The sequence below is a fragment of the Scyliorhinus canicula genome, chromosome 18, assembly GCF_902713615.1.
Source record: "Scyliorhinus canicula chromosome 18, sScyCan1.1, whole genome shotgun sequence".
Classification (NCBI taxonomy): Eukaryota; Metazoa; Chordata; class Chondrichthyes; order Carcharhiniformes; family Scyliorhinidae; genus Scyliorhinus; species Scyliorhinus canicula.
The window spans coordinates 123,208,794-123,233,185 of NC_052163.1; the positions used below are offsets into that span (position 1 = coordinate 123,208,794).

At 48.3% G+C, this 24,392-nt stretch overlaps 1 protein-coding gene across 4 annotated transcripts in view; it reads right to left on the reverse strand.

The window, feature by feature from the left end:
- Positions 1 to 24,392, reverse strand: part of LOC119953506 — a 119,473-nt gene that overhangs the window by 62,578 nt on the left and 32,503 nt on the right. The window contains exon 1 of one of the 4 annotated variants that reach the window (XM_038777854.1): positions 8,468 to 8,568. The exons of 1 other annotated variant lie outside the window; for it this stretch is intronic. The gene's annotated coding sequence lies outside the window, so the exon portion shown is untranslated. Of the gene's footprint in view, positions 1 to 3,219; positions 3,241 to 8,467; positions 8,569 to 24,392 lie in introns of those variants that run through there. 2 more of the 4 variants (XM_038777852.1, XM_038777857.1) reach the window with 2 other exon arrangements.

Below are 24,392 nucleotides of genomic sequence, written 5' to 3' on the forward strand. Positions count from 1 at the left end.
GACCACAGCTGGAGTACAGTGTTTAGTTCTGATCACCGTACGATAGGAAGGATGTGATTGCACTGGAGAGGGTGCAGAGGAGATTGACCAGGATGTGGCCTGGGCTGGAGCATTTCAGCTAGAAAGAGAGGCTGGATAAGCTTGGGTTGTTTTCTTTGGAGCAAAGATAGACGAGAGAGAACCTGACTGAGGTGTATAAGATTATGAGCAACATGGACAGGGTGGATTGAGAACAGCTGTTGCCCTTAGTTGAAGGGGCCACAATTTTGAGGTGAAAGGCAGGAGATTTAGAGGGGATTTGAGGAAAACATCTTTCACCCAGAGGATGGCGGGAATCACTTCCTGAGGGTAGTTGAAGCAGGAAACCTCACAATCTTTACTTGGAGGAGCACTTGAAATGTCACAACATTCAAGGCTCTGGACCAAGTGGGACTAGTGTAGATTTAGAATAGATTGTTGTAGGTGCAGGCTTAATGGGTTGAAGAGCCTCTTCTGTACTGTATGATTCTTTGATTCTATCATCTTGAGTGGCATTGAGATTGAAGCCTGGGAAGAGTTGAATTTAGAATGGAACATGGGATACGATTGGATAGGATGGGGTTATTTTCCATGGAACAAAGAAGGCTGAGGGGTGAATTAAGTTTAAAAAAAATAAATTTAGAGTACCCAATTCATTTTTTGCACTTGAGGGGCAATTTAGTGTGGCCAATCCACCTATCCTGCCCATCTTTGGGTTGTGGGGGCGAAACCCAGGCAAACACGGGGAGAACGTGCAAACTCCACACGGACAGTGACCCAGAGCCGGGATCGAACCTGGGACCTCGGCGCCGTGAGGCAGCAGTGCTAACCACTGTGCCACCGTGCTGCCCGAGAGGTGAATTAATTGAGGCGGACAAAATTATGAGGGGAAGAGATAGGGTGGACAGGATAAAATTGTTTCTCTTTGGCGGAGAATTCTAGAACCGGGGACCAGCCTCCCCGGACAGGCGCCGGAATGTGGTGACTAGGGGCTTTTCACAGTAACTTCATTGAAGCCTACTCGTGACAATAAGCGATTTACATTACATAGATTCAAGGTGTAGAGGGGGCATGAGGAAATTTTTTTTAAGCAGAGGGTAGTGGGAGTCTGGACTTCGCTTCCAAGGCAGAGACCCTAAACTGTTTTAAATTGTACCTGGATCTGCATCTTAAGTGCAGTAAGCTACAGGGCTATGGACTGGGTGCAGGAAGGTGGGATTAGAAAGGGCACCTGGGTGTCCTCGGGCTGGCATGGACAAGATGGGCTGAATGGCTCCCTTCTGTGCAGTAACCTTTCTATGATTCTATCATTCTAATTAGATATGTAGTGGGACTTACAGCTGGACTGGAGTTGGATAGGAAGAGGAATCTGGGGCTGGTTCTGGTGTGAAACTTTTGAGCAGTAGGACCGTCCATTGGTAATTGGACTGGGTCTAATTCAGTTTAAGGGCAGCAACAGAGGACCTGCCACAGGATCTGGTATGTGGGCCACACTCATGGTCGTGGCTCATATGAGAGGAATGGCTTATTGGGTGAAGTATCAGAGCAGTGTGTATTTTATAGATCTCGCACCTATGCAGAGATCACACTAGCTTTTATGTGCGTAGCACGTTTAGTTTACGGTGCTTTAAAATGTCAACACTGAGTTTCAGCTCTGATTTCCAGCTTTCTACAGCTTTATTTACACTTCCCTGGCCACACCCAGGTTTAATCAGCCAAGCACAGTGAGCATCAGAAACAAACAGACTCACATAATCAGACGCAGAACAATTGGGCTCTACCCAGAGGGCAGTTGGAACGAGGGGAGGACCAAGCACAAAAGGTCATCCAAAGCTTTACTGCCCATGTCTCAACTTGTACCAAGACTCCTTCACCCATCAGCCCTGTGCTTGCTGATCCACACTGGTTCACAGTTGAGTAACATCTCCATTTTAAAATTTGCATCCTTGTTTCTTTTTAAGTATTTCCATTTTTTCATCCCTATCTCTGCAATTCTTTCCAGCCCTATAGCCCTCAGAGAAATCTGCGCTCCTCTAATTATGTCTTGTGGCCTGTCCTGGATTCTCCTCACTCCAGCAATGGCGACCATCGTTTCAATTGCCTGGGCCCTACCTTCTGGAATTTCCTTTTTACACCTCTCCAACTCTCTACCGTTCTCTTCTCCTTCAGCACATTCCTTAAAACCCAAGCTTTTGGTCCTCTGTCCCAATTATTTACTGCAATTATAGCAATTATAAATGCTCCAGTAGGAACTCACTGTCGAGCTCTACTTTACAACATTCACCACCAGAAACACGTAAAGAATTGGGCTTCACTGTTATGGAAAACAATCTGCATATAAAGGTTGAAAAATAATTCAAACTGTTTGTAAAAAGCACTTAAAGGATGCAGTTAAGCATTGCTGCATAACAACCTTTGAAGATGCTTTTATTCCTTAACACGGTAGGATGGTAGCATTGTGGATAGCATAATTGCTTCACAGCTTCAGGGTCCCAGGTTCGATTCCGGCTTGGGCCACTGTCTGTGCGGAGTCTGCACATCCTCCCCGTGTGTGCGTGGGTTTCCTCCGGGTACTCCAGTTTCCTCCCACAGTCCAAAGATGTGCAGGTTAGGCGGATTGGCCATGATAAATTGCCCTTAGTGACCAAAATTGCCCTTAGTGTTGGGTGGGGTTACTGGGTTATGAGGATAGGGTGGAGGAGGTGTTGACCTTGGGTAGGGTGCTCTTTCCAAGAGCCGGTGCAGACTCGATGGGCCGAATGGCCTCCTTCTGCACTGTAAATGCTATGAAATTCTATGATTCACATGAACAATGGAAAATGGCAGTAATATGAAGATGAGGGAAAGTTTGGTGCTTGACAAATGATACTGTTTCTTGCTTGTAGCCGCCAACCTTTCTCTGCTCAGCTTCTGCCTCCGTTATCGCCTGTCGCCTGTAGCCGTTTGCCCCAACTGCTTTGCCCCCCACCCCACGGGACTGCACCAAATGTGTTTGTGTAACACACAATCTCTCTGCATTCTCAATGGGCCTCTTTACGCGTAGGAAGAAGTACAATGGCACCTGTCGTATGAGAAGATAGCCAATCTCTGAAAATTAATTGACGTCAAGCAGAGGATCCCCTCTGTAATTAACCTCATCTGGGACCTGTTCTCACACATAATTGGACGCTTCAGAAGGCAGTGGCTGTTCTGTTACAGTACCTGGAATACTAGAGTTCGAGTCGTTGGCCAGAGTTCTCCTGTCCTTGGAATTCACTTTTCCCACTGGCAGCGCAACCCCGCCCCCACATTACCCGCCGGCGTGGGGTGGTTTTGATGGGAAATCCCATTGTCAAGCAGTGGGAAGACAGAATCCCACCACCAGCAAATGGCGCGCCTCCGAGAGAAACAGTCGGCTGGGGGACAGCGGAGATTCCCAACCGTTGGTTTACAGGAAATTTGAGGACGAAGTCCCTTTGGTCCAGTTTAAAGCAAGCGCAGTTCAAAGTAAGTTTACTGTTCTGAATTTGCAATGACCTTCAGCGAAACCAAAAAAACTGTCTATAACAACAAATTAGCATTCATTAATAAAAGGGCGTCTTGTTTGCACATACTGAGAGTTGTCAGTTACACCTGAGAAGCTACAATTAGTTCCCACCACAACAATAAAAGAGACTCCACCCAACCTGATGATCAAAATTTGAATGAGTTCAAATGTACTTTGAGATCCGACAGTCAATCCCACCCACATCCCAACCCCAGGGTGTGAAGTATTGCCAGTGACCCTCGTGATGCGTCCATTGCATAAGACCAACAGATAATTGTGAATGTATACAATCGCACTAGCTTTATTACTGAGGCCAAAGCCTGTGTGGGGGCTATGAGCTCAGTTGTCGAAATGGCCATTGCGTGGTTTGGGCCAGCACTAAAAGCACGGGTTCGATTCCTGCGCCAGCTGAGATAGACCTACCTCCTCGGCTTTTTTACATATTTTACATAGAATTTACAGTGCAGAAGGAGGCCATTCGGCCCATCGAGTCTGCACCGGCTCTTGGAAAGAGCATCCTACCCAAGGTCAACACCTCCACCCTATCCCCATAACCCAGTAACCCCACCCAACACTAAGGGCAATTTTGGACACTAAGGGCAATTTAGCCTGGCCAATCCACCTAACCTGCACATCTTTGGACTGTGGGAGGAAACCGGAGCACCCGGAGGAAACCCACGCACTGCCCTAAGAGTGGGAAGCAAGGGCTAAGCATCATTGGCAGAAAAAAACTGCCAAGTAAAATGGCTGAGGGCGAGGAATCAGCAGACAATCAGCCAAGGAACTGCCTTCCGGCAGAGAATGAATGACGGGAGAGCTGTGTGCTCACTGAAAATCCATCACTAATGATGAAGTTATGCAGCAGTTAATTAATTGCATGCAAAATAACACACGTAGATTTAATGCTCTCACAACTGTGAATCCACCATCATTCAGTTCCAAATGGCAATCAGGGGCCAGGTTAACACATTATTCAGCTCCCGTTCAATAATATTGACACAAACTTGCATACTAATTGTGACCGAAACTAGCCTTTCCTTTCGAGGAACCAAGGTTCAAATTTCACCCACACAGGTGGGATAAAAATCACTAAGCATTCTGCAGGAAATGAGATAGCTCAGGGCAGTCAGCAGAGTTTAGTTCCAGGCAGGCTGGTGTCTCATTCATTGAAGTGCGAGTGTATGGGGAAAAGGGGAATAACACTAAGCCGTAATGTTCGATTGGACAACCATTGCAGACAATGATGGGCCAAATGGCCTCCTCCTGCGTAACAACTCTGTGATTCTGTGAAGCTACAGACGCGATGAGGGGCAAATGTTGGACTGGTCCAGTACAGGAACAGGAGCAGGCCATTCAGCCCCTCGAGCCTGTCCTGCCATTCAATGAGATCATGGCTGATCTGTGACCTAACTCCATATACCTGCCGTTGGCCCATATCCCTTAATATCTTTGCTTAAAAAAAACTATCTATCGCAAATTTAACATTAACAACTGTTCCAGCTTCAGTGCTGTGTGTGGGAGAGGATTCCAAACCTCTGTGAATGAAGACGTGCTTCCCAGCCCACGGGGCTGGTTTAGCACACTGGGCTAAATCACTGGCTTTTAAAGCAGACCAAGGCAGGCCAGCAGCACGGTTCAATTCCCGTACCAGCCTCCCCGAACAGGCGCCGGAATGGGGCGACTAGAAGCTTTTCACAGTAACTTCATTGAAGCCTACTCGTGACAATAAGCAATTTTCATTTCATTTCATTTCTTCACGTCTCTCCTGAACGGTCCAGCCCTAATTTTTAGAATATACCCCCTTTGTTTCAGAGTCTCCAACCAGTGGAAATAATCTTTATCAAGCCTGTCTTTCCCTGTTAATATCTTGAATATTTTGATCGCATCACCCCTTAACCTTCTAAATTCTAGCGAAAATAGGCCTAATTTATTCTGTAAGTTACCTTACATCACATAGAAATGCTGAGCGCATGAAACGGGAACAGTTCCACTGTTTCCGTTGGGGGGACACAAAGAATACGTTAATCCATTAATGTTGTATTTTAGTTTTGCACCTTCCAGACCCGGGGCACCCACCAGCGAGCAAAAGGGTGGCATGTGTACGTGGACACCACCACCTGCAAATGGCATCGGAGGCAGTTCAGAGGAGGTTCTCTAGACTGATTCCAGAGATGAGGGGCTTGCCTTATGACGAGAGATTGAGCAGTTTAGGCCGAAACTCTCTGGAGTTTAGAAGAATGAGGGGAGATCAAATTGAGGGATACAAGATGATACAAGTTTTGGATAAAGTAGAATGGATGCTTCCTCTTGTGGGGCATTCTAGTAATGTAGGATTCTATTGGCCAGTACAGGGATCAACCCCACAACCTCGGCATTATTAGCACTGTGCTCCAACAATCTGAGCTAACCACTCACTTGGGGACATTCTAAAATGAGAGGGCACAGTCTCAGGACCAAGGAGTAGCAAATTGAAAACTGAGATGAAGACTTCTCCCAAAGGGGTTGTGAATCTGTGGAACTCACTACCCCAGATGACAGCAGCTGCTGGGACAGTGAGTAAATTTAAGGAGGAGTAATGGGTTGAAGGGGTATGGAGAAAGGGCAGGGAGGTGGAGGTGAAATGAAAAAAAAAAATGAAATGGAAATCTCTTATTGTCACGAGTAGGCTTCAAATGAAGTTACTGTGAAAAGCCCTTAGTCGCCACATTCCGGCGCCTGTTCGGGGAGGCTGTTACAGGAATTGAACCATGCTGCTGGCCTGCTTGCTCTGCTTTCAAAGCCAGTGATTTAGCCCAGTGTGCTAAACCAGCCCCAACAGGTGGGACCATGTTGAGATCAACCATGATTGTAAATTGCCTATTCCTGCTCCAAGTTCTGATGTTCTAAGAAAGAACTATTCTGTCTAATTCCACCTTCCAGCTCTTGGTCTGTAGCCCTGTAGGTAACAGCACCTCAAGCACAAATCTGGTGTTCTTGATTAATAAGGGGATTTCTTGATTAATGTGGGGATCAGGGGTTATGGGGAGAATGCAGGAGAATGGGGATGAGAAACATTTCAGCCATGATCGAATGGTGGAGCAGACTCAATGAGCCGACTGGCCTAATTCTGTCCCTACACCTTATTGCCTTATGGTCGAAATATATTCAAGCGTTACCAAAATTTGATTAAAAAGATGTGGAAGCCTTTTTATTATGGTCGTATGTTAGGTCAATCAGTAAGCTGAGAAAAAACTGGTTAAGGTTACAATTCTGATAAAGAATTCACGGCAGAAATATGAATCTTTCTTTTTCCTTTGCACATGTTGGTCAAACCAACTTTCCATTTCTATTTCAAATCTCCAACAATTGCAAAAAATTTTTGTTTTGCATTTACACAGAACCTTTTAATATTTCTCAAAAAGCCGTGCATAACATGAGTTATTTTGAAATGCGGTGGGCAGGATTCTCTGACCCCAGGGCTGGGTCTGAGAATCGCCGCGACCGGCGAGAATCGTGCCACGCTGCCCCGACGCCGGGACGCGCTCCTCCGCAGAATGGAGAATCAGCACCGTTGGCGCCGGCACAGTCGGTTGCGGCCGCTCTAGGGAGCCCCCAGGCGATTCTCCGCCTGGGATGGGCCGAGCGGTCATACCAAAAAGCCCGAGTCCTGCCGGCGCCGTTCTAACCTGATCTTACCCGGAGGGACCTCGGCGTGGAAGGATCCTGGGGCAGCCTGTGGGAGGGGGAGGGGAGGTCCGACCCCGGGGGGGGGGCCTCCGCTGTGGCCAGCCTCTCGGCTGGGGGCCTCCTTTGTTCTGCGCCGGCCCCTGTACCCCTACGCCATGTTGCGTTGGGGCCGGCGTGGAGAAGGGGGACATCGCACATCTGCGGAAATCGCGCAGGTCCCACCGCGCATGTGCGGACCCGCGGCGCCCATCTGACGCCGGGATCGGCAGCTGGAGCGGTTTCCTCCCACAGTCCAAAGCCGTGCAGGTTAAGTGGATTGGCCATGCTAAATTGCCCTTAGTGTCCAAAAAAAGGTTAGGAGGGGTTATTGGGTTGTGGGGATAGGGTGGAAGTGAGGGCTTAAGTGGGTTGGTGCAGACTCGATGGGCCAAATGGCCTCCTTCTGCACTGTATGTTCGCGGCGTGATTAGCGTTACTCCATCAGTGAGGGGGGCAGGAGGCCAAAATTCCAAATCCCTCCTGGGTCAATGATATGGCGGGCTTTATTAAATTGGAGAGGGTGAAATTTGTTTTGGGTTGAATCTTCGCTAACGACGGGCGTTTATTTATTGTTTCTCTTTTGTATATATGGGGGGGGGGGGGGTTTGTTCTTTTTGTTCTTTGAATTTTCTGTTAGTTTTCTTTTTTGTGAAAATGTGAAAAGTTTAATTAAAATTATTTTTTTTTTAAATTCCAAATCCCGATTGGCCAGGAAGAATCTCCGTCTGGATTCCCCGTGGCTGAGGCTAAGTGCCGACTCAAACGCGGAATCCTCGGGAGGTTCACGGCAGGATAGTGGGGCGCGGAGCCCTGACCGATTCCGGTACCGGGCTAGCGCCTCAGTTTTTGATTCTCCGTGGAGTTTGAGCTCGCGCTCGCCGTTCTCACTGGCGGCTGGTGTGGGCTCAGCGTCGCCCCCAGAGTCTCCTTCGCACTACCTTTCCTGATTTCAAATTCAGCATCCCCCCCCATTGCAAAATCCTCCGAGATGTTCCGATGAGTGAGGTGTGAGGTTGGAACCTGGTTGTTCCTGATCTTGTTAATGACTAGTCCTGTGGGAGAGTTCACAGTTCTTAGCATGTGAGAAAACAGCAGAAATGTGTGGATTCTCCCACTTCCCTCACCAGCCTTCGTCTGGGTAAGTTGTTAATATTCCAGGATCCTAAAAGCGGCGTTCAGAGTTATGTCACTTCAATATTGTTTGTACACAGCACTCACATGTCGTAACAGCAGCAAGGCCGATGGAAACCCACGTATTGAGAGCCCTTGGGATAGAATAGACACAGACATCAGCTTAGGCTGTGGCTGGTTAGGCAGCTTTGCTCTGAGTCACGAGGCTGTGTATACCAGAGCCTCGATGACACGATTCTGCACTGACGTTTCAGCACTGCTGTCCTCCAAAGGGGAAGTTAAGTCAAAGCCCTCTCTGCTCCCTCAGGTGGGTTCGAAAAGTCTCATGGCATTTTCTTTTCATTTTAAAAAAATTTAGAGTACCAATTCTTTTTTTTCCAATTAGCGTGGCCGATCCACCTACCCCGCACATCTTTGGGTTGTGGGGGGTGAGACCCGCGCAGACACGGGGAGAATGTGCAAACTCCACACGGACAGTGACCCGGGGCCGGGATCGAACCCGGGTCCGCGGAACCGTGAGGCAGCAGTGCTAACCGCTTCGCCGCCCCCTCATGGCATGGAAGAGCAGGGCTATGCACGGTAGCACAGTGGTTAGCACTGTTGCTTCACAGGTCCAGGGTCCCAGGCTCGATTCCCATCTTGGGTCACCGTCTGTGTGGAGTCTGCACGCTCTCCCCGTGTCTGCGCGGGTTTCCTCCGGGTGCTCTGGTTTCCTCCCACAAGTCCCAAAAGATGTGCTGTTAGGTGAATTGGACATTCTGAATTCTCCCTCAGTGTACCCGAACAGGCGCCGGAGTGTGGCGACTAGGGGATTTTCACAGTAACTTCATTGCAGTGTTAATGTAAGCCTACTTGTGAAAATAAAGATCATTATTATTATGCTGTCCTCAACATCAACAACTTACATTTATATACCGCCTTTCACATAATACCCAAGGTCCTTTACAGGAGCGTTACAAATCCGAATATGATGGCAAGTTACATATCAGGTGAGATGACCAAAAGCTTGGTTCAAGGCACGGGCTGGGAGGAGTGAAAGTGAGGTAGAGAACGGTGTGGAGAGAGGATCAGAGAGCTTGGTGGCCGAGGCAACTGGAGTGATTAAAACCAGGGATGGACAAGGGACCATTTCGGAATGCTGAAACCTCAGAGGGTTTGATGTCCGGACGAGACAGTGAGATAGCCATGGAAAGCTGTGGAAACAAAGATTAGAATTTCGCACTCAAGGCATCGCTGGTCTGATATGTCCCTCCACCAACGTCACGATCACTTTCCCATTTGTGAGGGCTTGCTGTGTGCTAATTGGTTGCCAATTATTACAACAACAATGACCAGACTTCAGAAGTATTTATTTAGTTTGAAAGCACCTTGAGATGGCCTGCAGTCATCAAAGGCGCTATATAAATGCAAGTTATTTCTCCCTGTGAAGTTGCACCTCATGACTTGCACAGCCTATGTGCTTGTAACGTTGCAGGAAAATAACCTGATTATTAAATACAAATGTCACAATAACAAACAAATTAAAAAGTGCAACAGGAATAGATGTTGGACCGTATGACAGAATAGCTAAGTTACTGCTTTGCTGCCACCTGGTGGGGATTGGTGGCTTTTACATTGTAATTTACCTGTTACACAGGGACAGTCCATTCAGTCCAACAGTCCCATTATGCTCCTCTGGAACCTCCTCCCGTCTTTTCTCGTCTAAATCTATCATTGTAACCATCTGTTCCCTTCTCCCAGATAGACTTGCCTGGTGTTCCCTACGTTATATAAACCAACTTAATCCCGATATGATTCACAGGGCGAATTCAATGCCAATATGACAGAAAGCAGGCTTACATTAACACTGCAATGAAAAGTCCCTAGTCACCCCATTCCGGCGCCTGTTTGGGTACACTGAGGGAGAATTCAGAATGTCCAATTCACCTGACAGCACGTCTTTCGGGACTCGTGGGAGGAAACTGGAGCACCCGGAGGAAACCCACGCAGACACAGGGAGAACGTGCAGACTCCGCACAGATAGTGACCATCCCGGGAATCGAACCTGAGATCCTGGAGCTGTGAAGCAACAGTGCTACCCATTGTGCTACCTTGCCACCCTGATGTGGAGACAGTCTGGTTTATTTTGGTGGTGTTATTTGAGGGGAGTCCTGGCAGCAGGAGAACTCCCTGATCCCCTTCAAAGCCACTGGAACAGGCAGAAGATGCATCAAGCTTGCTCCTAATTCTGCCATTTTCCTGTCTCCCTCTAGAATCAGCCCCATTCAGAGCACAGCCAACAGATCGGCAAAAAATCTCCTGGTTTTGACCGATCACATCACTTCTCTCAGATTTATTTTGGTTGCTGTGCAGAAATCAGCTGAAAAAAACTATGTTAAAAAACAATTTGCAGCTTGCAAAATCACAGGAACAATTTGGTGGAACTTAAAGGATAATCTTTTATCCCCTTTAATTTCTATACGGAAGTTTTGTTTCCAAAATATATTTAAAGTGCCCAATTCATTTTTAATTCCCAATTAAGGGACAATTTAGTGTGCCAGTCCACCTACCCTGCACATCTTTGGGTTGTGGGGGTGAGATCCATGCAGACAATGTGCAAACTCCACACAGACAGAGTACCAGGTCCAGGATCGAACCCGGGTCCAGGATTGAACCGGGTCCTCGGTGCCGTGAAGCAGCAGTGCTAACCACTGCGCCATCGTGCTACTCCTATAAGGAAGTTGAGATAAAATTTCCTTAATTCTAGTTCATGGATTTCTTTGTCATGCGGATGGAGGACATCTGACCAGCTACCTCTGCCATGCTCATCCCTTCCACTAGCCTATTGGGCCAACTTTCCTTGAAAAGCTCATCTTGTTCATGAGATTCATCTCCTGCTCCCTTGACTCCACCCACTAAACCTCCGACCACCCAACTCCCCTCCCCCCTCGGTATCCTTCACCAAGAGACAAGATTGGAGACTTTTTTTTGCCCTTTTTACAAATTTAAAGCGCCCAATTCTAGTTTTTTTTCGATTAAGGAGCAATTTAACATGGCCAATCCACCTACCCTGCGGCAAGATTAAAGACTGACCTGAGAATGGAGCTTTGTGGGTGCTGCAGAGGAGATCAGATACACAGACCCGGAGTCCAGACAGCAGACACACAGACACACAGACCCGGAGTGCAGACAGCGGACACACAGACACACAGACCCGGAGTGCAGACAGCAGACACACAGACCCGGAGTCCAGACAGCAGACACACAGACCCGGACGGCCCAGACAGCAGACACACAGACCCGGAGTGCAGACAGCAGACACACAGACCCGGAGTGCAGACAGCAGACACACAGACCCGGACGGCCCAGACAGCAGACACACAGACCCGGAGTGCAGACAGCAGACGCACAGACTCGGAGTGCAGACAGCAGACACACAGACCCTTAGTGCAGACAGCAGACACACAGACCCGGACGGCCCAGACAGCAGACACACAGACCCGGACGGCCCAGACAGCAGACACACAGACCCGGACGGCCCAGACAGCAGACACACAGACCCGGAGTGCAGACAGCAGACACACAGACCCGGAGTCCAGACAGCAGATACATGGACTCGGAGTCCAGACAGCGGACACACAGACCCGGAGTGCAGACAGCAGACACACAGACCCGGACGGTTCAGACAGCGGACACACAGACCCGGAGTCCAGACAGCGGACACACAGACCCGAAGTCCAGACAGCAGACACACAGACCCAGAGTCCAGACAGCAGACACACAGACCCGGAGTCCAGACAGCGGACACACAGACCCGGAGTCCAGACAGGAGTGAGTACAGATCACAATCTCCAAGCCAAACTGCTGATGCAGCAGGTGATCCAGAGCTGAGGGTAAGTGTGGAGTCTACATTGCCGCTCCCAGAGCCAACCTGACGTGCTGAAGGCCCACCCAGGCTCAACACTGCGACCAGTGGAGAACCTGATTCTCCAGATACAGACAAACTTCAGGTTTGTATAAGAGAAAGATCCTGTCATAATATACACCAGTAACATTGTGGATAGCATAATTGCTTCAGAGCTCCAGTGTCCCAGGTTCGATTCCGGCTTGAGTCACTGTCTGTGCGGAGTCTGCACGTCCTCCCCGTGCGTGCGTGGGTTTCCTCCGGGTGCTCCGGTTTCCTCCCACAGTCCAAAGATGTGCAGGTTAGGTGCTAAATTGCCCTTAGTGTCCAAAATTGCCCTTAGTATTAGGTGGGGTTACTGGGTTATGGGGATACTGCGGAGGTGTTGAACTTGGGTAGGGTGCTCTTTCCAAGAGCCGGTGCAGACTCGATGGGCCGAATTGCCTCCTTCTGCACTGTAAATTCTATATCATGGTGCAGACACACACTGATGGACACACACAGGGACCAATCAACATGTACAAACACCGCAGCCAATCACCAGTTAGAATACACACACTATAAAGGCAACATGTACAAACACCGCAGCCAATCACCAGTTAGAATACACACACTATAAAGGCAGAGGGCACCACGGTTCCCGCTCATTCTGGGTGCTGCCTGTCAGTGTAACAAGAACTCATCCAGCCCAGCACAGACTTACAACACGTGCTGAGAGAATCAACTGGTTCGGACAAGGCTTAGGTCTCTAGTTTAAGTTAGCATTATTTAGACCCACAGTCATCGTGTGTTAGTTAATTAGAAGTAGTTAATAAAATTGAGTTGAACCTTCATCAGTGTTGGAAGTGTCTGGTCATCTCTCAAGTCTACACTAGCCAACACATCAGATCAGATCAGTACTTTACGCAGTGGAGGCAGATAATGTTATTGCAGGACAGGGCATCGATAAGGTTTCAAGCACGCGTGGCACTCAATTCATATTTCAGCACTTGAAAAAATGTGATAATTGACAAGGCAGAATTTAATAAGAGGGAAAAAAATGGGTGGATCCATGGACCCACTTATAAATGACCTGTACAGACTCGCAGAGTATTGAGATATGGGATTTATTTATTCTGTTTTGGGATGTGGGCGTCGCTGGCTGGGCCCGCATTTGTTGCCCATCCCTAATTGCCCTTGAACAGGACCATTTCAGAGGGGGGGGGGAGCGGTTACGAGTCAACCACATCGCTGTGTGGGGTCTGGAGTCACGTGTAGGCCTGTCCAGGTAAGAATGGCGGATTTCCTTCCCTAAAGGACATCGCTGAACCAGATGGGTTTTTACGACAATTGGCAACGGTGTCATGGTCAGCATTAGACTTTTAATCCCAGATTTTTGTGGAATTTGAATTTCACCATCTGCCGTGGCGGAATTCGAACCCAGGCATTCCCCTGGGTCTCTGGACAATAGTCCAGGGACAATACCACTAAGCTCCCGCCTCCACTCTGAGGGATCCTCTAATACATGACCTTGTAGTGGCTGGGGTCTTTGTTGAAACCCTGTCAGATCTTTTGCAAATGAGGGAAGATTTAACTCTCAAATAGTTAGTACAATGGCAGCAGGGTGGTGCAGTGGGTTAGCACTGCTGCCTCACGGCGCCGAGGTCCCAGGTTCAATCCCGGCTCTGGGTCACTGTCCGTGTGGAGTTTGCACATTCTCCCCGTGTTTGCGTGGGTTTCACCCCCACAACCCAAAGATGTGCAGGGTAGGTGAATTGGCCACACTAAATTGCCCCTTAATTGGAAAAACTTAATTGGGTACTCTAAATTTTTAAAAAAACAAAAACAAAATTAGGTAGTACAAGTAGCTTGACAGACCGAGATTAGGAAGCGGCTATTTGAAGAGGGATGATGTTTCTTGCGAAAAAACAGTGAAGCCATTCAATTATGCCAGACAAAAACGTGAAAGCGAAGTGAAAATAAAGTCCATGGAATCGGGTAAAAGTGCACCAACCCCCGTTTGAGTTGCTCTTGGTGTTGTGGGAAAACCCAACGCGAGTGGGGAAAATGCCCAGCAGGGGGAGCTGAGTGCCACAACTGTGGGTCGTTCGGACACTCTAAAATAGTTTGAATATCCAAAATACTTACAGCTCAGAGGGCAAAAGAGGAAATAATAAAGAGACAAAGTAAAATCCAAGCAGTGGAAGAACCACAGAAAGAAAAAAATAACAAAGCAGAAAATAGTTACTGGAGCATTAAATTAGAAGTTGATAGTGTTATAGGCCAGGGTTTAGAGAACCCCAAAGTGTATCATGGAGTTCACCTGACCCACAACTTTTACTAGATTGTGGTATGGGGAGCACACGGCCCACTCTACAGGTATGGTACAGCAGAAATGGAAAAGTATTGTTTAAAGCAAAACAATGTTTATTCTATGAACTCAAGTTAACCTTTTTAAAACATACAGTGAACATCTTAGCAACCATTAATTCAAATACAAACCTTAAAGAATACAACACTAAGTAATCCTTTCAGCTTTCCTTTTAACATCCATAAGACTTAAAACACCGTTTACCAGAAACACATCAGGTTAAAGTCACTACTGTTATTAGTTTTAAATCTCCAGGATCGATTTACAGTCTTTGGATTACAGAGAGAGATTCATACACCTTCTGGCTGTGACTGCAGCTATCCAGCTCTGAAACTAAAACACCCTGCAGCAAACAGCCTAAAATGAAAGTAAAAAGCTGACACACAGCCCAGCTCCACCCATTCTCTGACATCACTGCAGTAATAAACACCCATTTCTTAAAGGTACTCTCACATGACAATAGTCACCCACAGAATTCAAGCTAGATACAGGCACAGGTGTTTCAGTATTATCTAATGAAATTAAAATGAAATGAAAATCGCTTATTGTCACGAGTAGGCTTCAAATGAAGTTACTGTGAAAAGCCCCTAGTCGCCACATTCTGGCGTCTGTTCGGGAAGGCTGTTACGGGAATGAAGCCAAATGGCTTAAACATATCACATTAGAGCCATCCACCATCTAATAGATAAAAGTAAACTACTTCCACTGGTAGGCGATTCAAAAACTAGGGGGCATAGTCTAGAAATTAGGGCTCAACTGTTCAGGAGAGATGTTAGGAAGCATTTCTTGATTCAAAGGGTGGTAGAGGGTTGGATCTCTCTCCCACAGGCAGCAGTTGGAGCTCGAACAGCCATTAATTTTAAATCTGAGATGGAGTGGCTTTTGTTACGCAAAGATATTGAGGGATATGGGCCAAGGGCAGGTATATGGAGTTAGGTCACTGATCAGCCATGATCTCATTGAATGGTGGGACAGACACAAGGGGCTGAATGGCCTATAATCCTATCTTAATTACAAGTAACAAGAGAAACAACACTGAGCATAAGAGGCCAACACTTGGCAAGATTAAGAGACAAGAATAAAGGAACTGTGGAACCCCTGTGGTAAAGAACCAGGAGTTCTCAGTCACTGCTGAGCAGAAACGCATGTTTGCAGTTGAGACTCATTCACGAGGTTGATGCAACTGCTGACGGGCAGTCCAGTGAGGTATTCAGGAATGAATTTCCGGGGCAGCACGGTGGCACAGTGGGTCAGCACTGCTGCCTCATGGCGCCGAGATCCCAGGTTCGATCCCGGCTCTGGGTCACTGTCTGTGTGGAGTTTGTACATTCTCCCCGTGTTTCCGTGGATTTTGCCCCCACAACCCAAAGGTGTGCAGGGCAGGTGGATTGGCCACGCTAAATTGCCCCTTAATTGGAAAAAATGAATTGGGTACTCTAAAAAAAATTTTTTTAAAGGAATAAATTTCCATCCCGATTTGCAGGCTTAGGAAAGCTGAACACAAAAAACCGCGTAACCGTACTTAACTTGACTCAATTAAACAAGAGAACGCAAGACCCAGCCAATGGCATCAATGGATAAAAGTTTCGCCAAAGGAGCAAACACGCCCACCCCTTCACAAATTTGGATGCTAAGAGCGGCTTCTGGCCGTTGAATCCGGATAACAAATCCTGATCGTTAACTACTTTTATCAACACATTTGGTTGTTATTGTTTTAACAGGTCACCATTTTGAATGGGGTGGTGGTGGTGGTGTACTGTCACTGGACTAGTAAACCAGAGGCCCAGAGAAATGCTCCGGGGACCCAGGTTCAAATCCCACCACTGCAGATGGTGAAATTGGAATTCAATAAAAATCTGGAATTAAATTTCTAATGATAACCATTGTCGATTTTCGTAAAAACCCATCTGGTTCACTAATGTCCTTTCGGGAAGGAAATCTGCCGTCCTTACCCGGTCTGGCCTACATGTGACTCCAGACTTACAGCGATGTGGTTAATGCTTAACTGGCCCCACAAGGGCCAATATGACGTATGGGCAATGAATGCTGGCCCAGACTGCGCCATCCACCTCCCATGAACAAATTTAAAAAAAAAATTGCTTCTGCATCTGAGATTTCCAATGAACCAAATGCTCGATTTTGAGGCTATGTCGTGGGAACGGTGGCGTTTTATGACACAAAAAATGGTATAACACGGCCACCGATCCTCCGTTTGGCTGGGGGCTCGCATCAAGGCAGCTTAGAGCACCCGGCTCTAGCTGCCGATAGGCCCGGAGACTTGCTGGGTCCGCAGCCGCACCGTACAACATGGCGCCGGCCGATTGTGGACCCGGCCTGCAAAATAATCCCACCCCCCTCTTTGGCCGGCTCACGTGCCCCAGACAACCCCCCACACAGTGCCCCCAGCCCCTGGCAAAGTTCCCCTTGTCCGCAGATCGGCCCACCCACAACTGTGGCGCCGCTGGACTGAGTCCCGATGGATGAGACCATGAGAGACCCGCGCCGTAGGGAAGTCCACCGGTCGGGGGCGGAGCATCAGGGGCCGGGCCTCAGCCAATGTCCTGAGGCCGTCGATATGCTGCTTTGGAGAGGGTGGAGCATTGCGAAAGAGGCACTGTCCCCGATTTGGTCGGGATCTTTGATTCTCCGGCCGATCGTCAAATCCAATTTCGGCGTCAGAGACCGGAGAATCATGCCCCATAACTCAGACCCTGGCAGGCATGCAGGGAGTAGCATGCCACATGGTCCACATTCTTGTCCAGGGAAGAACATCCAGTGAGAGCGGTCCTCAAAATCCTCCAGGAAGCCAGTTTGACATTAAATGCTAAATGTGAGTTTGCAAAGCCTACGACTAAACTCTGAGGCCACATTACACAAACTTCAGGAATGACGGTCGACACGCAGAAAACCAAGGTTTGTAGAGAGTTACCACAGCCTAAAAACATTATAGAATGACAAAGTTCCTTGAGATGGTCAAACAAGTAGGCAAATTGCCAAGGTCCCAGGTTCGATCCCGGCTCTGGGTCACTGTCCGTGTGGAGTTTGCACATCCTCCCCGTGTCTGTGTGGGTTTCGCCCCCACAACCCAAAGATGTTCAGAGGAGGTGGATTGGCCATGCTAAATTACCCCTCAATTGGAAAACATTAATTGGGTACTCTAAATTGATAAAAAAACAAATTCATAGCAAACGTGGCGGAAATCTTTGAGCCCTTCCAACAGCTGTTGAGCAAGGTCAATGGTGGTGCTGGAATGTGGACCAGGAAAATCTTTTTGACAAGATCAAAGGTCTCCTAATTTTACCAGAAATATAACGAAGAACAAAGAACAAAGAAAACTTACAGCACAGGAACAGGCCCTTCGGCCCTCCCAGCCTGCGCCGATCCAGATCCTTTATCTAAACCTGTTGCCTATTTTCCAAGGTCTACTTAAAGAACAAAGAAAATTTACAGCACAGGAACAGGCCCTTCGGCCCTCAGTTACCAACTATTATAGCAGCTGTTTCAAGTTCAATAAGATGGAAAAGAAGACCAGTTTATCATGGCTCAAGATCCCTCACACAGAGATGAGGTATGAAACCATTGAGAAAGAAGCATGGGCAGCCATTCGAGAAATTTTCTGATTATGTTTTAGGATTGGAGGTCTTGCGCAGTAGAGTGGGTTAGCCTCCCTGCCCCTGAGCCACAAGCTCCGGGGTCGAGCCCCATCCAGGACTTGATGGCAAAACAGGTTGAATGTGCCATTCTGAAAATCCTTCCAACACACCAATGGCTGACGGTAAGGGCGGGTGAGACTCCTGGCCAGCCAGGCTTGATGTGGAGTAGGGCCCCTTACGCTATAAGCCTCTAGCGACAGACTAGCAACCTGTTCCAGGAATTATTAGCTACGGAAACAGACAAAAGCCTGCCTTAGTTCACCACTAGGTGTGGAAAGAGAATTTGAATGTTTGGATGTTTGGGTTTAAAATTGAAAGTGAACACAGACCTTCTTAATCTAAAGAAAATTGCGAAAATGCCACATAGAATTTAATGGTTCATACTGCGACTCATGAGATACGATTCAGTTACTGCGTATGTTCAAAGGAAGTATCAGCCAAAAGGGGATGTATCATCAAGATCAACAGTGAAGGGAGTTAAATTGGAAAACACAAATTTTATTGGGCAATTGGAAGCACAGACTTCGCTTGTCACCAAAACACTGAGCAGCCACGGACTAATTAAGCAAAATCAGCAAGATGATGAGCACATGAAAATAAACGAGTGTTCCCTAATGGGGGCCAGGATACACTCCAAATAATCCTGTACTTTGCTAATATTTTGAACAAAGGAAACATTTTACCATTATCGATAATAACAGACTAGTCATCCCTAAAACATCTCGACTCAACATTCTTCAGGAAATCTACCAAGGTCACTTGGGAATAGTGAACTGCAGAGCAAGAGCCAAATAGTCAATGTGATGGGCAGGCAACAGTCATTCCATTGAAGGATTAATCACGAGTTGCCTTATGTGCAGAGTGCCAAGACAATAGTGAAGGCAAACTCACTTACACCATCTACCTTTCCTTTTTTTTAATAAATATTTTTATTCTACATTTTCACATTTTCTTCAGAAGTTACACCCCACCAACAAACAGTAAACGGTAATGAATACAATGTCAATCCCCCAACCAACAACAATGATCCCATCCTCCCACTGCCCCCCAAACAACGACCCGCCTGACAATCTGAGCATCAATTAAAACAAACCCTCCCAAGGTGGAAAGAAATAGGAAAAACAGAAAAAGGAATCAGGAATCACCTATGGTCACCGTTGACATATACGGTCCACCCCCAACCTCTCCCCCCACTAATATTCAATGCCATCCAATCCCCAAAAGAGTACCGTGAATGACACCCATGAAATGTAGACACCCCCCACCCACCCCCCCCTCTCAGGCTCCTCCCCTCCACTTCCTCTTGTAAACTCCTCCCCCCAACCTCGGTTCCTTCCCCCAACTTTTCACCCCGGCTAGACGCACCAAAACCTGCTCTACCAGGCTCCGAGGGCCGCAGCTCTTCCCCCCCACCTCACTCCCATTCACTGGCCGGCTTAAACCGGCCAGCGTGGAGGCCACCGCCCGGGTCTCCTTCCCCCTTGCCCGGGCCCAGGGAAACAAAGAAATTTCCTTTCGCACACAACCCCCGCATACACACCCAAGCCCCAAAGAACCATCATTGCAAATAATAGTCCCAACTCTTTCCCTTGTCCAAATATATACAGCGTTTAGTAATTTTGTACATACACCAACATGCAGTGAAAAAATAAAGTTACATGAGGCTACGTCGGTACACGACCATTTCTCAATTCTGCCACAGTCCTTCTGCCTTCGCAAACCCGTCCGCTGCTTCCGCTGTCCTACAATAAAAGTCCAAGATTTGTAGGTCACCCTCAACTTAACTGGATATACTATGCTGCACTGCACCTTACTGATGTACAGTGCCTTCTTCACCCGGCTGAAGGCAGCCCGCCTCCTTGCCAGCTCCACTGTTAAGTCCTGGTATATGCGTATACCAGCTCCAGCCCACTGCACCACCCGCTTCTGCTTTGCCCAGCACAGGACTTTCTCCTTCACGCTGTACCTACGGAAATACACTGTTACTACTCTTGGCGGCTCATTCGCCTTTTTATAGGTCTCCACGACCGATGAGACTGATCCAGTTCCCCCTCCCCCAATAGCTCCGCCAACATCGGGTCAAAATACTCCGTCGGCCTCGGGCCTCCCACACCTTCGGACAGACCCACAATCCTCAGATTCTGTCGCCTGGATCTGTTTTCCAGGTCTTCCATTTTGGCTCGCAGACCCTTGTTGTCTCTATAATGCTCTGCAACTCCTTCCCCATCGAGGTGAGTTGATCATTGTGCTATGTATGATAATGCCTCTTCCACTTCCTTCAGTGTCTCCCTTGCTCCCGCACCTCCTCCACTGCGCTCAATACCGCCGCCCTCACCGGGGCAATCGCCTCCTCCACCAGCCCTTTCAATACCACCCCCATCTCCTTCTTCATCACTTCCATGTGCTTTGTGAACTGTTTTTCAAGTTCCACAGCCATCACCTTGGTCATTTCTTCTGCTGTGAGCGATGCGGCCTCCCCTGGTGCTCCAGCCTTCCATACAGTTCCTACTCTGACTTTTTCACTCCCCGGCAGACTTCCATTAACCCCCTTTTTCACGTCCGTTTTTCTCCCAAACTTGGACATTTCTCCTCCCTGTGCCTTCTTACAGCCTTTTCAGCCTCAGTTGCCCCCAGGACCGGGCGTTAAAACTCCGAAATTCGTATTCCCGAGCTGGAGCCCTCCAGTGTGCGGCTGCCTCCTGCCCGCCGTCACTGGATGTCCCACACCATCTACCTTTTCAATGAGGCCACCCAACCTGCACATCTTCGGACTGTGGGAGGAAACCGGAGCACCCGGAGGAAACCCACGCAGACACGGGGAGAACATGCAGACTCCGCACAGACAATGATACAAGCCGGGAATCGAACCTGGGACCTTGGAGCTGTGAAGCAACTGTGCCAACTACTGTGCTACCGTGCCGCCGATGATTTTGAGAACGTTATGAACTATGTGGAGAAACAATGAGACAGTCAAGCTCCTAATTTAAATTTCAGGCACAGGGCACAGGGCTTGAAAGTGTTACAGCCTGCGGCTGTAGACAGAGCGAAGGCTTTGTAATAGAAATAGTACCACAGCGAAGATCATATAGAATTGAGACAGGCCAGGGAAATATCAAAAAGTATCGAGGAGCCTGGATATCATTGCAAAGGAAAGATGTGGAATCTTAGATCTGGATGGAGATAGGGACGTAGAAACAAATAGCAACTCGACAACCACTCTGGGAAGGATTGCCGCTCTGGGAAGAATTTCACTCTGGGAAGAATTGTCACTCTGGGAAGAGCAGCCACTCTGGAAGAGATATTACTCTGGAAGAACTGTTACTCTGGGAAGAGCTCTCACTCTGGGAAGTGCTGTCACTGTGGGAAGAATTGTCACTCTGGTAAGAGTTGTCACTGTGGGGAGAGCTGCCACTCTGGGAAGAATTGTCACTCTGGGAAGAATTGTCACTCTGGGAAGAGTTGTCACCGTCGGGAGAGCTGCCACACTGGGAAGAGTTGGCACTCTGGGAATAGTTGTCACTCCGGAAGAGCAGTCACACTGTGAAGAACAGTCACTCTGATAGAACAATGCAGAACAAGGCCAGCAGCGCGGATTCAATTCCCGTACCGGCCTCCCCGAACAGGCGTCGGAATGTGGCGACTAGGGGCTTTTCACAGTAACTTTATTGAAGCCTACTCGTGACAATAAGCGATTATTATTATTATTAGATTTCACACTGGGAAGAGCTGTCACTCTGGAAGAGCTGTCACTCTGGGAAGAATTGTTCCCGGCTTGGGTCACTGTCTGTGCGGAGTCTGCATGTTCTCCCCGTGTCTGCGTGGGATTCCTCCGGGTGCTCCGGTTTCCTCCCACAAGTCCCAAAAGACGTGCTTGTTATATATGGATGGAATCAGGGAGATGCAAATGAGCTATTCAATCTCTCCTTCAGGAACAGGAGCCTGTTTATCCACAGTAGCCTCAGGAGGCTTACATTAACACCGCAATGAAGTTACTGTGAAAAGCCCCTAGTCACCACATTCCGGCGCCTGTTCGGGTACACAGCGGGAGAATTCAGAATGTCCAATTCACCTAACAAGCACGTCTTTTGGGACTTGTGGGAGGAAACCGGATCACCCGGAGGAAACCCACACAGACACGGGGAGAACGTGCAGACTCCGCACAGTGACCCAAACCAGGAATTGAACCCGGGACCCTGACGCTGTGAAGCAGCAGTGCTAACCACTGTGCTACTGTGCCACCCGTAAGGAGGGCAGAGTTAACAATTCAGGCCGACACACCTTGGCAGAAACACAGTATTTTGTGTTCTGCAGATTTACTATGGTGCCATGCATTACTGAAGAAGGCAAGCTCCTCCTACCCCATCGCCCCCAAATATTGAATGATTCTTGTAATGCTCATATTTACCATTAGATGGCGCTATTGCCTTTAGAACATGAATTAATTTTGACGTCCCTGCTGTTGATCATGTGAATTCTTGAAAGTCAGTGTTGAACAGTGCGAGCAATATGTGGAACAGAATTAATTTACAAAATTTTATTTTCAGAAACTAGACATAAATGCCTTGAGTATCAGCAGTAAAATGAATGCATGGCCGGAATGGATCCAAGGCAGAGTGGCATAATGGTTAGCACTGCTGCCTCACAGCGTCAGGGATCCGGGTTCAATTCCGGCCTTGGGTGACTGCGTGGAGTTTGCACTTTCACCCCGTGTCTGCGTGGGTTTCCTCCGGGTGCTCCGGTTTCCTCCCACAGTCCAAAGATGAGCAGGTTAGGTGGATTGGCCGCGCAAAATCTCTCCTAAGTGGCCAAAAAACAGACTTACGGGGATAGGGAGAGGGATTGGGCCTAGTTAGGGCTCTCTTTCAGAGGGTCGGTGCAGACCCGATGGGCCGAATGGCCGCCTTCTGCACGGTAGGGATTCTATATTTGTGGGGGTGAGGGTGGGGGGTGGGGGGGGTCGGGTGGGGTTGTGGGGGGTGTGTGGGGGGGTGTGTGGGGGGTGGGGGGTGGTGGGGGTGGTGGTGGGTGGGGTGGGGGGGTCGGGGGGGTGGGGGAGGTGGGGGGGGTCGTAGGGGTGTTGATGGTGACTATGGGTGATTTCTGATTCCTTTTTGTCATTTGTTTATGTGAACATGCGGGCTAATGTTTGGGGTTTGATGGGAGGATGGAATTGTTGTTATTGATATAGATTGACATATGTGTTACTGATTATTGTTTATTGTTGGTGGGTGTAAATTTGGGAGAAAATGTAAAAAAGGAGGAGAATAAAAGATATTTTTTTAAAAACACTGCAATGAAGTTACCGTGAAAAGCCCCTAGTCGCCACATTCCGGCGCATGTTCGGGTACACGGAGGGAGAATTCAGAATATCCAATTTCACCTGACTGTACATTAGTGAACCAGATGAGTTTTTACACCAATCGACACTAGTTTTATGGCGATGCTTACTGAGACTAGCTTTATATTGTAGATTTCTGAATTGGATTTAAATTCCACCAGCTGCCGTTGTGCGATTTGAAGCCAGGTCTCCATTAGCATTCGGCTGAGGCCCTGGATTACTGGTCCCGTGACATTGCCAAGATGCTTCCATTTCCAATGATGGGACAGTTAATGACACCAGCTCAGGAAAGAAAATGAAATGCATGGAATTACTGACACAGATGGACATGAGATAGGAATCGCGGACTGGGAAGGCAGGAGATTCTCCCTAAAGATTTCTAAGTGTGGTCCCTGGTGGGAATGTCAGCCTGATCCAGATCGCAATCCACCCACTCTTTGAACTTTTTGGGGGTTTTTTTGCACCGTGAATGAGGTGTGTGGGGGCATGTCTGGCTCCTCAGAGATTGGAGCCGTTTTCAGGAGCTTCCCAATCTTAAGACAACCCTACAGAACCACATTCCCCCCAATCGGCAGGTAAGACCCTCCCCCAGTCACTGTCGTCAGGCCACCTCCAAGTGAGTGACACCCTGCTATGGAGTCGCCAAAGCCCCCCCCCCCTCCCTCCCCACTTCAGCGCCCTCTTTTGAGGCTCCTACAGGTTCTCCTGCCAGTCCCCCCCTTCAGGCCCGAACCTCAGGCCCTCCCTTCAGAACTACCCCCCCCCCCCCCCCACCCACCCCAATCAAG